Source organism: Zootermopsis nevadensis, unplaced genomic scaffold (genome assembly GCF_977971745.1).
Source record: "Zootermopsis nevadensis isolate Lab colony 2312 unplaced genomic scaffold, Znev_1.0 Znev_ptg000237l, whole genome shotgun sequence".
NCBI lineage: Eukaryota > Metazoa > Arthropoda > Insecta > Blattodea > Termopsidae > Zootermopsis > Zootermopsis nevadensis.
This window is the reverse complement of record NW_028259365.1, coordinates 30,001-42,500: the sequence shown is the minus strand read 5'-3', so window position 1 is coordinate 42,500 and position 12,500 is coordinate 30,001. Positions and strand designations below refer to the sequence as shown.

Below are 12,500 nucleotides of genomic sequence, written 5' to 3'. Positions count from 1 at the left end.
TCGTTAATAGATTAAAAATAAATTTCCGCTGTGTTAGCTGGGCCTTACTTGGACGGTACGAATTCTGCGGCTATGTCCCGTGGTGCGTGGTACTTGAAATCAGTTCTGCGGCTATGTCCCACCGTGCGTGTTACTTGAGTCGCTTCAGCGGCTAAGTCCGAAAATTTCCAAAATGCAGAAAAATATACATAATTGAAGAAAATTGGCCTTGCTGTGCTTAATAATATCGTTAATAGATTAAAAATAAATTTCCGCTGTGTTAGGTGGGCCTTACTTGGACGGTACGAATTCTGCGGCTATGTCCCGTGGTGCGTGGTACTTGAAATCAGTTCTGCGGCTATGTCCGACCGTGCGTGTTAGTTGAGTCGCTTCAGCGGCTAAGTCCGAAAATTTCCAAAATGCAGAAAAATATTCATAATTGAAGAAAATTGGCCTTGCTGTGCATAGTAATGCCGTTAATTGACTAAAAATAAATTTCCGCTGTGTTAGGTGGGCCTTACTTGGACGGTACGAATTCTGCGGCTATGTCCCGTGGTGCGTGGTACTTGAAACCAGTTCTGCGGCTATGTCCGACCGTGCGTGTTAGTTGAGTCGCTTCAGCGGCTAAGTCCGAAAATTTCCAAAATGCAGAAAAATATTCATAATTGAAGAAAGTTGGCCTTGCTGTGCATAGTAATGCCGTTAATTGACTAAAAATAAATTTCCGCTGTGTTAGGTGGGCCTTACTTGGACGGTACGAATTCTGCGGCTATGTCCCGTGGTGCGTGGTACTTGAAACCAGTTCTGCGGCTATGTCCGACCGTGCGTGTTAGTTGAGTCGCTTCAGCGGCTAAGTCCAAAAAATTTCCAAAATGCAGAAAAATACACATAATTGAAGAAAATTGGGCTTGCTGTGCTTAATAATATCGTTAATAGATTAAAAATAAATTTCCGCTGTGTAGGCTGGGCCTTACTTGGACGGTACGAATTCTGCGGCTGTCCCGTGGTGCGTGGTACTTGAAACCAGTTCTGCGGCTATGTCCGACCGTGCGTGTTAGTTGAGTCGCTTCAGCGGCTAAGTCCAAAAAATTTCCAAAATGCAGAAAAATACACATAATTGAAGAAAATTGGGCTTGCTGTGCTTAATAATATCGTTAATAGATTAAAAATAAATTTCCGCTGTGTTAGCTGGGCCTTACTTGGACGGTACGAATTCTGCGGCTATGTCCCGTGGTGCGTGGTACTTGAAATCAGTTCTGCGGCTATGTCCCACCGTGCGTGTTACTTGAGTCGCTTCAGCGGCTAAGTCCGAAAATTTCCAAAATGCAGAAAAATATACATAATTGAAGAAAATTGGCCTTGCTGTGCTTAATAATATCGTTAATAGATTAAAAATAAATTTCCGCTGTGTTAGGTGGGCCTTACTTGGACGGTACGAATTCTGCGGCTATGTCCCGTGGTGCGTGGTACTTGAAACCAGTTCTGCGGCTATGTCCGACCGTGCGTGTTAGTTGAGTCGCTTCAGCGGCTAAGTCCAAAAAATTTCCAAAATGCAGAAAAATACACATAATTGAAGAAAATTGGGCTTGCTGTGCTTAATAAAATCGTTAATAGATTAAAAATAAATTTCCGCTGTGTTAGGTGGGCCTTACTTGGACGGTACGAATTCTGCGGCTATGTCCCGTGGTGCGTGGTACTTGAAACCAGTTCTGCGGCTATGTCCGACCGTGCGTGTTAGTTGAGTCGCTTCAGCGGCTAAGTCCGAAAATTTCCAAAATGCAGAAAAATATTCATAATTGAAGAAAGTTGGCCTTGCTGTGCATAGTAATGCCGTTAATTGACTAAAAATAAATTTCCGCTGTGTTAGGTGGGCCTTACTTGGACGGGACGAATTCTGCGGCTATGTCCCGTGGTGCGTGGTACTTGAAATCAGTTCTGCGGCTATGTCCGACCGTGCGTGTTAGTTGAGTCGCTTCAGCGGCTAAGTCCAAAAAATTTCCAAAATGCAGAAAAATACACATAATTGAAGAAAATTGGGCTTGCTGTGCTTAATAATATCGTTAATAGATTAAAAATAAATTTCCGCTGTGTTAGCTGGGCCTTACTTGGACGGTACGAATTCTGCGGCTGTCCCGTGGTGCGTGGTACTTGAAACCAGTTCTGCGGCTATGTCCGACCGTGCGTGTTAGTTGAGTCGCTTCAGCGGCTAAGTCCAAAAAATTTCCAAAATGCAGAAAAATACACATAATTGAAGAAAATTGGGCTTGCTGTGCTTAATAATATCGTTAATAGATTAAAAATAAATTTCCGCTGTGTTAGCTGGGCCTTACTTGGACGGTACGAATTCTGCGGCTATGTCCCGTGGTGCGTGGTACTTGAAATCAGTTCTGCGGCTATGTCCCACCGTGCGTGTTACTTGAGTCGCTTCAGCGGCTAAGTCCGAAAATTTCCAAAATGCAGAAAAATATACATAATTGAAGAAAATTGGCCTTGCTGTGCTTAATAATATCGTTAATAGATTAAAAATAAATTTCCGCTGTGTTAGGTGGGCCTTACTTGGACGGTACGAATTCTGCGGCTATGTCCCGTGGTGCGTGGTACTTGAAACCAGTTCTGCGGCTATGTCCGACCGTGCGTGTTAGTTGAGTCGCTTCAGCGGCTAAGTCCAAAAAATTTCCAAAATGCAGAAAAATACACATAATTGAAGAAAATTGGGCTTGCTGTGCTTAATAAAATCGTTAATAGATTAAAAATAAATTTCCGCTGTGTTAGGTGGGCCTTACTTGGACGGTACGAATTCTGCGGCTATGTCCCGTGGTGCGTGGTACTTGAAACCAGTTCTGCGGCTATGTCCGACCGTGCGTGTTAGTTGAGTCGCTTCAGCGGCTAAGTCCGAAAATTTCCAAAATGCAGAAAAATATTCATAATTGAAGAAAGTTGGCCTTGCTGTGCATAGTAATGCCGTTAATTGACTAAAAATAAATTTCCGCTGTGTTAGGTGGGCCTTACTTGGACGGGACGAATTCTGCGGCTATGTCCCGTAGTGCGTGGTACTTGAAATCAGTTCTGCGGCTATGTCCGACCGTGCGTGTTAGTTGAGTCGCTTCAGCGGCTAAGTCCAAAAAATTTCCAAAATGCAGAAAAATACACATAATTGAAGAAAATTGGGCTTGCTGTGCTTAATAATATCGTTAATAGATTAAAAATAAATTTCCGCTGTGTTAGCTGGGCCTTACTTGGACGGTACGAATTCTGCGGCTGTCCCGTGGTGCGTGGTACTTGAAACCAGTTCTGCGGCTATGTCCGACCGTGCGTGTTAGTTGAGTCGCTTCAGCGGCTAAGTCCAAAAAATTTCCAAAATGCAGAAAAATACACATAATTGAAGAAAATTGGGCTTGCTGTGCTTAATAATATCGTTAATAGATTAAAAATAAATTTCCGCTGTGTTAGCTGGGCCTTACTTGGACGGTACGAATTCTGCGGCTATGTCCCGTGGTGCGTGGTACTTGAAATCAGTTCTGCGGCTATGTCCCACCGTGCGTGTTACTTGAGTCGCTTCAGCGGCTAAGTCCGAAAATTTCCAAAATGCAGAAAAATATACATAATTGAAGAAAATTGGCCTTGCTGTGCTTAATAATATCGTTAATAGATTAAAAATAAATTTCCGCTGTGTTAGGTGGGCCTTACTTGGACGGTACGAATTCTGCGGCTATGTCCCGTGGTGCGTGGTACTTGAAACCAGTTCTGCGGCTATGTCCGACCGTGCGTGTTAGTTGAGTCGCTTCAGCGGCTAAGTCCAAAAAATTTCCAAAATGCAGAAAAATACACATAATTGAAGAAAATTGGGCTTGCTGTGCTTAATAAAATCGTTAATAGATTAAAAATAAATTTCCGCTGTGTTAGGTGGGCCTTACTTGGACGGTACGAATTCTGCGGCTATGTCCCGTGGTGCGTGGTACTTGAAACCAGTTCTGCGGCTATGTCCGACCGTGCGTGTTAGTTGAGTCGCTTCAGCGGCTAAGTCCGAAAATTTCCAAAATGCAGAAAAATATTCATAATTGAAGAAAGTTGGCCTTGCTGTGCATAGTAATGCCGTTAATTGACTAAAAATAAATTTCCGCTGTGTTAGGTGGGCCTTACTTGGACGGGACGAATTCTGCGGCTATGTCCCGTGGTGCGTGGTACTTGAAATCAGTTCTGCGGCTATGTCCGACCGTGCGTGTTAGTTGAGTCGCTTCAGCGGCTAAGTCCAAAAAATTTCCAAAATGCAGAAAAATACACATAATTGAAGAAAATTGGGCTTGCTGTGCTTAATAAAATCGTTAATAGATTAAAAATAAATTACCGCTGTGTTAGGTGGGCCTTACTTGGACGGTACGAATTCTGCGGCTATGTCCCGTGGTGCGTGGTACTTGAAATCAGTTCTGCGGCTATGTCCCACCGTGCGTGTTACTTGAGTCGCTTCAGCGGCTAAGTCCGAAAATTTCTAAAGTGCAGAAAAATATTAAATAAAGCGGTTATATAAGTAAGTATGTGTATGTATTCTAACATATACAAAATTTAGTATGATCGGAAATGATTAAGGAAGAGAAAAACTTAATTAAAATTTCTGGCGGCAGCCGAGGGGCCATCCGCCGGTGTCCGCGGCTCTGCCTCTTCCGTGACTGACGAATGCTGAGATAAGGGGGGTCCAGACTATAGTATATGAGCTTGGCGAGCGAGGCTCTCCTCGAGCAGGGGGAAGTCTGAGATTGGACTACCGGCCGCCGGGGACCCTGTCGCCGGCAGGCCATTCGCGCTTCCGCCCCGCGTTGGCTGAGGCAGTTTAGGGCAAGAGTGGCACAAGTGCACCGACCGCCGTGTCCTTTGGGGTCGGCGCCCGTCACCCCGCTCAGTGGCCGGCGAAGACCGGCCGAGTCTCGGGTTCGAGTCGGCACAGGACACTGAGTGCAAGAGTGACACAAGTAACGGCGTTCACGGGCGGCCTCTGGGAGATTGCCCTCAGTACCACCGGGCAACGCGGGGGACTGCAGGCTTCGACCCGCGCCGCTCGATCCCCGTTTAGGGCAAGAGTGGCACAAGTGCACCGACCGCCGTGTCCTTTGGGGTCGGCGCCCGTCACCCCGCTCAGTGGCCGGCGAAGACTGGTCGAGTCTCGGGTTCGAGTCGGCACTCGAGCCTGAGTGCAAGAGTGGCACAAGTGATGGTCTTCACGGGCGGCCTCTGGGAAGCTGCCCCTAGTACCAGCGGACAACAGCGAGGGACTGCAGGCCTCGGCCCGCGCTACTTGCGACCGTTTAGGGCAAGAGGGGCACAAGTGTATCGACCGCCGTGTAATTTGTGGTCAACCCGCGCTGTTGCCTGCGAAGACCGGCCGAGTCTCGGGTTCGAGTCGGCACAGGGCACTGAGTGCAAGAGTGACACAAGTAACGGCGTTCACGGGCGGCCTCTGGGAGATTGCCCTCAGTACCACCGGGCAACGCGGGGGACTGCAGGCCTCGTCCCGCGCCGCTCGATCCCCGTTTAGGGCAAGAGTGGCACATGTGCACCGATCGCCGTCTTCAACGGGGTCGGCGCCCGTCAACCCGCGCAGTGGCCGGCGGAGGCTCCGGTTCGAGTCGGCACTCGATTCCGAGTGCAAGAGTGGCACACGTGACGGCCTTCACGGGCGGCCTCTGGGAAGCTGCACTTAGTACCAGCGGACAACCGCGGGGGAATGCTTTCCTCGGCCCGGTGTACTTGCAACCGTTTAGTGCAAGTGGGGCACAAATGCACCGACCGCCGTGTCCATCGGGGTTGGCGCACGTCAACACGCGCGGTGTCCGGCGGAGGCTCGGGCTCGAGTCGGCCCTCGACTACGAGTGCAAGAGTGGCACATGTGACGGCCTTTACAGGTGGCTTCTGTGAGCCGGCCCTTAGTACCAGCGTGCATCCGCGGGAGACTGAAGACCTCTCCCCGCGCTGCTCGAACCCCGTTTAGGGCAAGAGGGGCACATGTGCACCGATCGCCGTCTTCATCGGGGACGGCGCCCGTCAACCCACGCAGTGGCCGGCGGAGGCTCCGGTTCGAGTCGGCACTCGATTCCGAGTGCAAGAGCGGCACACGTGACGGCCTTCACGGGCGGCCTCTGGGAAGCTGCACTTAGAACCAGCGCGCATCCGCCGGGGGACTGCTGGCCTCGGCCCGCTCTACTTGCAACCGTTTAGGGCAAGTGGAGCACAAGTGCACCGACCGCCGTGTCCATCGGGGTTGGCGCACGTCATCACGCGCGGTGTCCGGCGGAGACTCGGGCTCGAGTCGGCACTCATCTACGAGTGCAAGAGTGGCACATGTGAAGGCCTTAACGGGCGGCCTCTGGGAAGCTGCACTTAGAACGAGCGCGCATCCGCCGGGGACTGAATTCCTCTCCCCGCGCTGCTCGAACCCCGTTTAGGGCATGGGGGGCACATGTGCACCGATCGCCGTCTTCATCGGGGTCGGCGCCCGTCAACCCACGCAGTGGCCGGCGGAGGCTCCGGTTCGAGTCGGCACTCGATTCCGAGTGCAAGAGTGGCACAAGTGATGGCCTTCACGGGCGGCCTCTCGGAAGCTGCACTTAGAACGAGCGCGCATCCGCCGGGGACTGAATTCCTCTCCCCGCGCTGCTCGAACCCCGTTTAGGGCAAGAGGGGCACAAGTGTACAGAAGTCCGTCTCCTGGGGAATCGCGTGCTCGGCTGCCCTCAATGGACAGGCAGAAGCAGGGGTCTGCTCGTAGGTGACTCGGCACTCGAGTGCAAGATTGGCGCAAGTGACGACTTCTCGTGCGGTCACGGTGAGGCTGCCGGCGGTGTCTCTGGCTTCTGCCGCATATATATTCCCGTTCGTGCCCTCCACGTCTTCAGATTTCAAAGTCCCATCCGTGCGTGTTAGGTAGGCCGATTTTAGGGGACCTGCCGCTCGCATTCGGCCGGGTCGCGCTCTCTGAGGCTCAGACGTTACGAGTCTCCCCTGAAAACGCCGCGCTGGCACCTTATTTTGTAGGAAAATTTCACACTTCCTCTAGTTGAACTAACGGATGCGTCGCTGATAAATTGGCCCTTTTTCCGCATAAGACGATTCCTGAGCCTTGGGTGGTGTCTGGATACATCAGGAGGACACAACTGACGGAAGAAAAGCCCGGGTCCGTCCTCCGCCCGGCAGGGGAATGATTTTACGAAAAAGGCCGGCTTCGTTCCCCTTCCCGGCAAGCAGCAGGTGGACGATTTTACGAGAAAGACCGGGTTCGTCCACCTTCCCGGCAAGCAACAGGGGAACGATTTTACGAAGAAGGCCGGCTTCGTTCCCCTTTCCGGCAAGCAACAGGAGGACGATTTGACGTTAAAGACCGGGTTCGTCCTCCTTCCCGGCAAGCAACAGGGGAACGATTTTACGAAAAAGGCCGGCTTCGTTCCCCTTCCCGGCAAGCAGCAGGTGGACGATTTGACGATAAAGACCGGGTTCGTCCACCTTCCCGGCAAGCAACAGGGGAACGATTTTACGAAAAAGACCGGCTTCGTTCCCCTTCCCGGCAAGCAGCAGGTGGACGATTTTACGAGAGAGACCGGGTTCGTCCACCTTCCCGGCAAGCAACAGGGGAACGATTTTACGAAAAAGGCCGGCTTCGTTCCCCTTTCCGGCAAGCAACAGGAGGACGATTTGACGATAAAGACCGGGTTCGTCCTCCTTCCCGGCAAGCAACAGGGGAACGATTTTACGAAAAAGGCCGGCTTCGTTCCCCTTCCCGGCAACCAGCAGGTGGACGATTTGACGATAAAGACCGGGTTCGTCCACCTTCCCGGCAAGCAACAGGGGAACGATTTTACGAAAAAGACCGGCTTCGTTCCCCTTCCCGGCAAGCAGCAGGTGGACGATTTTACGAGAGAGACCGGGTTCGTCCACCTTCCCGGCAAGCAACAGGGGAACGATTTTACGAAAAAGGCCGGCTTCGTTCCCCTTCCCGGCAAACCCTTCGCCACCGCGATGCCGCGGCCCTCTGTCCCCCGGACACGGTCTATAGGCGGCGTATCGTGGACACACTGCAACCGACTCACTCGTAGTCCGGGCGCGTGCTAGACTCGCGATGCCAAACGGCGCTTCGGCGCTTATGCATGTCGAGTGAAGAGAGGGAAGGGTGCCCTAATGGCACCACGGTTCTGGGGGCGCTCACGTGGCGTCCCCCTAACGGCACGAAGTGGCCCCTGCTCGCAGGGGCGCACGGAGTGCGAGCGTTGAAGTATGAACTGGACCCCCTCGCCGGACCCATCCGGGACCGCGTGGAGGGGGAGGAACGAGCTCCAAGTGAGTCTTCGGTTCCCTGGTTGATCCTGCCAGTAGTCATATGCTTGTCTCAAAGATTAAGCCATGCATGTCTCAGTGCAAGCCAAATTAAGGTGAAACCGCGAATGGCTCATTAAATCAGTTATGGTTCCTTAGATGGTGGACAGTTACTTGGATAACTGTGGTAATTCTAGAGCTAATACATGCAACCGAGTCCCGACCGGAGACGGTCGGGACGCTTTTATTAGATCAAAACCAATCGGTCGCTCACGCGGCCGTTTGCCTTGGTGACTCTGAATAAATGGAGGCGGATCGCACGGTCTACGAACCGGCGACGCATCTTTCAAATGTCTGCCTTATCAACTGTCGATGGTAGGCTCTGCGCCTACCATGGTTGTAACGGGTAACGGGGAATCAGGGTTCGATTCCGGAGAGGGAGCCTGAGAAACGGCTACCACATCCAAGGAAGGCAGCAGGCGCGCAAATTACCCACTCCCGGCACGGGGAGGTAGTGACGAAAAATAACGATACGGGACTCATCCGAGGCCCCGTAATCGGAATGAGTACACTCTAAAGACTTTAACGAGTATCCATTGGAGGGCAAGTCTGGTGCCAGCAGCCGCGGTAATTCCAGCTCCAATAGCGTATATTAAAGCTGTTGCGGTTAAAAAGCTCGTAGTCGGACTTGTGTCCCACGCTGCCGGTTCACCGCCCGTCGGTGTCTAACTGGCACGCACGTGCGGACGTCCTGCCGGTGGCCCGAGCCGGCGCCCGCGGGCGATGGGGGCGGCGACGCTCCCACGCCTCGGGTCGTCTCGGGGAGGGCCTACACAATCCCGTCGCGGTGCTCTTGACCGAGTGTCACGATGGGCCGGCACTTTTACTTTGAACAAATTAGAGTGCTTAAAGCAGGCAGCAGCCGCCTGAATACCGAGTGCATGGAATAATGGAATAGGACCTCGGTTCTATTTTGTTGGTTTTCGGAAGCCCCGAGGTAATGATCAAAAGGGACAGACGGGGGCATTCGTATTGCGACGTTAGAGGTGAAATTCTTGGATCGTCGCAAGACGGACAGAAGCGAAAGCATTTGCCAAGAATGTTTTCTCTGATCAAGAACGAAAGTTAGAGGTTCGAAGGCGATCAGATACCGCCCTAGTTCTAACCATAAACGATGCCAGCCAGCAATCCGCCGAAGTTCCTCCGATGACTCGGCGGGCGGCTTCCGGGAAACCAAAGCTTTTGGGTTCCGGGGGAAGTATGGTTGCAAAGCTGAAACTTAAAGGAATTGACGGAAGGGCACCACCAGGAGTGGAGCCTGCGGCTTAATTTGACTCAACACGGGAAACCTCACCAGGCCCAGACACCGGGAGGATTGACAGATTGAGAGCTCTTTCTTGATTCGGTGGGTGGTGGTGCATGGCCGTTCTTAGTTGGTGGAGCGATTTGTCTGGTTAATTCCGATAACGAACGAGACTCTAGCCTGCTAAATAGTCGCATCCGGTATCCTCTGTGCTACCGGCGACTCCTAATCTTCTTAGAGGGACAGGCGGCTTCTAGCCGCACGAGATTGAGCAATAACAGGTCTGTGATGCCCTTAGATGTTCTGGGCCGCACGCGCGCTACACTGAAGGAATCAGCGTGTCCTCCCTGGCCGAAAGGTCCGGGTAACCCGCTGAACCTCCTTCGTGCTAGGGATTGGGGCTTGCAATTGTTCCCCATGAACGAGGAATTCCCAGTAAGCGCGAGTCATAAGCTCGCGTTGATTACGTCCCTGCCCTTTGTACACACCGCCCGTCGCTACTACCGATTGAATGATTTAGTGAGGTCTTCGGACCGGTGGGCGCGGGGTTTCGGCCCTTCGATTCCACCGGGAAGATGCCCGAACTTGATCATTTAGAGGAAGTAAAAGTCGTAACAAGGTTTCCGTAGGTGAACCTGCGGAAGGATCATTAACGGCACCGAGAGTGACCGAACAGAGAAGGAAGGCATTAAGAAACCGAGGACGGTTGCTGGCTCTGGGGGAGTGCGTAATCTCGCTTGCGAGTGGACCGCCTTCTCGTGGAAGTACCCGTGTCTGGTCATTCATGATAATACAACCTCTACTGATGACTGAAAAATAGATGACGTCAACCTGAGGGGGGACCGGTCGGCGAAAGTCGCACCGACTCCCCCCGCATGAGGGGGAAGACGCATCATAATATGTGACCACTACTGATGACTGAAAAATAGATGACGTCAACCTGAGGGGGGACCGGTCGGCGAAAGTCGCACCGTCTCCCCCCGAATGAGGGGAAGACGCATCAAAAATTAATAAAAGGAAGGCATTAAGAATGAACCAGATGAACGGGGCTCTGCGGAAGGCGTAATCTCGCCTGTGATTGGACCGGCTCTTCCTGGCAGCGGCCGGATCTCGGAGATAACGTCGTCGGCCTGAGGTGTCCAGGTCGGCGAAGTAATCCCCCGGAGGGGGACGGCAAGACCGTCCCGCCTCGAGGTGGGAAGTAGGAGCGAAAGATGGTGAGTGGGTGCCGGCGGCACGCGGGCTCCGAGGATCCTCAGGGATCCAAGGACAACCCGCGCGACCGCGAGCACTGGGCTTAAAGCCACTTTATCTGCCCACGCAAGGCCGTTTCGGCGGCGCTTGAACGAGAGGGGAGCGCGGTCTGACCGTGCCGCTGTTCTGGGGGCAGCTCCCCCTCGAAAAATAACAACTACCTGTCCTACGGGACTAGCAGTAGCATCCTACCCGAAGCTCTGCTCGAATCTAGAGAAAAACAACCCTGAGCGGTGGATCACTCGGCTCGTGGGTCGATGAAGAACGCAGCTAATTGCGCGTCGACATGTGAACTGCAGGACACATGAACATCGACGTTTCGAACGCACATTGCGGTCCTTGGATTTCCAATCCCGGACCACGCCTGGCTGAGGGTCGGCTACATGAAACCCGTGGGCCCGCGCGGTCTTTAAGATAATAAGGGAAGGAAAGAAAGAAAGAAAGAGAAAGAAAGAAATAAAGGCACGCGAGCGGCCCTACGCTGGGGGGTCTGACGAGCCTGCACCTCGCACCGCCGGCGTCGCTCCGAGCAATCGGTGGCGGCGTCGGCGACTGCGAGGAGGTTAAGGGGAGTCAGTCGCCCTTGAAGGCTTCACAGGGTTCGGTGGAGCGAGCGGATAGACTTAGCTCGCCCTCCTCTCCTCGGCGACGGGGCCCATCCTTCCCCGATCGCGTCTGAGAAGAACTGACGCCCGGCTTGATGTGATGGGAGACAGGCAAACTCCCGAGACAGAGAGAGAGACACACACTTGCCGGGCGGGAGCGAAAGATATGACCACAATAAATAATGACCACAAAAAAAACAAAACAAAAAGAAATCAGTTCAATGAGAGAGGCTAAGCTTCCGACCGCTCACATCGGCCCGTCGGTACAAAAAAAAATCTTTCCGACCTCAGATCAGGCGAGACTACCCGCTGAATTTAAGCATATTACTAGGCGGAGGAAAAGAAACTAACAAGGATTCCCCCAGTAGCTGCGAGCGAACAGGGAAGAGCCCAGCACGGAATCCCGCGCGGAGACGTGCAGGGAGATGTCGTGTGTGGGAGGTCCCACTCTCCCGGGGCGCGGTCCAGCGAGTCCAAGTCTCCCTTGAATGGGGCCATCGCCCGCAGAGGGTGCCAGGCCCGTAGGACCGCGGCCGCTCCCGGGTGGGGACTCTCCTCAGAGTCGTGTTCCTTGAGAGTGGAGCACTAAGAGGGTGGTAAACTCCATCTAAGGCTAAATATGACCACGAGACCGATAGCGAACAAGTACCGTGAGGGAAAGTTGAAAAGAACTTTGAAGAGAGAGTTCAATAGTACGTGAAACCGTTCAGGGGTAAACGGGAGAGACCCGGAAGACCGATTGGGGAGATTCAGCCCCGTCCGCGCAGTGCCGGCCCCCGGGCGGGTGCTCCCGGATGTTCCCGGCCGCCGGTCGCGCCGCGAGGCGCGCGCCGGTGCGAGTCGGGCCCACCGGCCGCTCGGGGTCTAAAGCCGCGGCCGCGGCGGGGTGCATTTCCTGCCCCTAGTAGGACGTCGGGACCCATTGGAGGAGCAGGTCCCTCGCGGACCATTGCGGCCTAAGGCCCGGGACAGAGACCGGGGTGGCTTCCGCCGAGGCGCGGGACAAGGGCCGCCCCGGACCCCGGTACATAGCCTGGCCGCCCTCCGACGGTCTGTTTTTTCGT

The 12,500-nt window shown here is 53.3% G+C and overlaps 2 non-coding genes and 1 pseudogene across 2 annotated transcripts; all 3 read left to right on the top strand.

The window, feature by feature from the left end:
• Positions 1-8,311: 8,311 nt before the first annotated feature.
• LOC147870615 (small subunit ribosomal RNA) lies at positions 8,312-10,229 on the top strand. Its single transcript, XR_015533288.1, has one exon. It is a non-coding gene; the product is annotated as a small subunit ribosomal RNA (ribosomal RNA).
• Positions 10,230-11,053: 824 nt separating this feature from the next.
• LOC147870614 (5.8S ribosomal RNA) lies at positions 11,054-11,209 on the top strand. The gene has a single exon (XR_015533296.1). It is a non-coding gene; the product is annotated as a 5.8S ribosomal RNA (ribosomal RNA).
• A 509-nt stretch (positions 11,210-11,718) lies between these two features.
• LOC147870613 (large subunit ribosomal RNA) overlaps positions 11,719-12,500 on the top strand; it is a 4,225-nt pseudogene continuing 3,443 nt past the window's right edge.